The sequence below is a fragment of the Mastomys coucha genome, unplaced genomic scaffold (assembly GCF_008632895.1).
Source record: "Mastomys coucha isolate ucsf_1 unplaced genomic scaffold, UCSF_Mcou_1 pScaffold12, whole genome shotgun sequence".
NCBI classification, from domain to species: Eukaryota; Metazoa; Chordata; class Mammalia; order Rodentia; family Muridae; genus Mastomys; species Mastomys coucha.
The window spans coordinates 10,114,792-10,116,290 of record NW_022196894.1 but is presented as its reverse complement, the minus strand read 5'-3'; the positions used below and the strand labels follow the sequence as shown (position 1 = coordinate 10,116,290).

The window sequence follows — 1,499 nt, the reverse complement described above, 5'->3', positions numbered from 1 at the left end:
TCCAGGCAGGGTTTCCTCTCTTCTCGAAGGCGATGCCCACTTCCGCGGATTTCCTTTTAAAAATCGCAAGCGACAAGGACTCCAGCTGACTCTGGGTGTTGAGTCGGTGTGGGGCAACAGCGGTTCTTTCTTTAGGGCGGCTAACGTTGGATTTTAACGATCAGAAAAACGTCAAGTGCCCTGAAGCCAGCCTTGAAGCTCTTTCCGCAAGATGTGCGGGTGACCTTTCCAGATTGCGACCTCTGTCCAACAGGTGCATTCCGCAAACTCCTCCCCGAAGTGAAAGCTACCATGACCGACAGGGGGTGGACCGAGGCTACACCATCCACTGTCACCTTGTGCGAGAGAAGAGTGGAAAAGGAAGTTGTCTGAAACCATGCTGAAAGAAAACAATCTTCCCAGACGGCTGTGCTAGGAAAGATTTGCAACTTAAAGCTCAAGACTTTTCATGGTCATTCTTGAAAAGTGGTCTTACCTAAAAAGTCTCTTCAACCCACGTAGAAAGAGAGCAGGCACGGACGGGGTTCGAACCCGTGATCTTCGGTTTACGAGACCGACGCCTTACCACTTGGCCACCGCGCCTGCGTCGGAAGGCTGGCCACGCGAGCTTCTATGCTGGCGCTACTCCCATGAGCTTGCCTGACGGGCGCGAGCGCGCTCGTGAGCCGAGTGCAGCTGCCCCGCCCCTCGCAGCTCGGGCGCGCGCCCGCTCCTGCTGACTCCGGGCTTCGCGCCAGTGGCCGGCGCCGCTTGGAGTTCCTGTGGGCAGGCGCAGAGGCGGGTCCGCAGATCCCGAGAGGGGCTTGCCTGGCGTCTCTGTTTCCATAGTTCGAATCCCAGCTCCGCCAGTGGGCGCGTTCACTTGCGCCATAGTTCTCTTAGCCTCAGTTTCCCCTTTAGAGGAGTGTTTTTCTCCCTCCCCACAGGAAACAGGTATGGTGGCAACTTCGGCTGCCTGGCTCAGTGTTGTGAATTGGTGCGTGATTTTGCTAAATAAAAAGTCCCAACTAGCTCTTCTGTCTGGCGTAGGTTCCTTGGATAGGTGTCTTGGATATCAGTATCAATATCAAATATTTGCTAGCAATGCGATTTGTGCTGGGGTTGCTCCGTTTGGGTTTGCATCACCTACAAAGGACTCTTATATGCCCGGGTCTGAGCCACAGAGGTTTGGATTGTTAATATATACGTTCCTGTTCATAGATTCAAAGGTCTATATTTTTCTGTATGTGCACTGTACCTTATTCGGTGTCTTGTAATAGATAAGACAGTATAATCACCGCAATTATTGCTAGCCTTTGATTTGGAAAGTGCAAATGTCTACTGCTCATTAGCATACTGCACATTACTACTGAGTGAGTTATGTGTGCTAAACAAGTACCACAACATCGTTGTGCACGGATGGGCACAAGTGTCTGCTACAAGTGTCTGTACAGCGGCTCGAGCCAGTACTCTGCAGGCGGCTGGAGCCAGTACTCTGCAATCAGACAGTTAGTGCTATG

General features: G+C 52.1%; 1 non-coding gene across 1 annotated transcript; it reads right to left on the bottom strand.

Annotated features, from left to right (window-relative positions):
• Positions 1-510: 510 nt before the first annotated feature.
• Positions 511-582, bottom strand: Trnat-cgu. The gene has a single exon. It is a non-coding gene; the product is annotated as a tRNA-Thr (tRNA).
• Between the last annotated feature and the right edge of the window lie 917 nt (positions 583-1,499).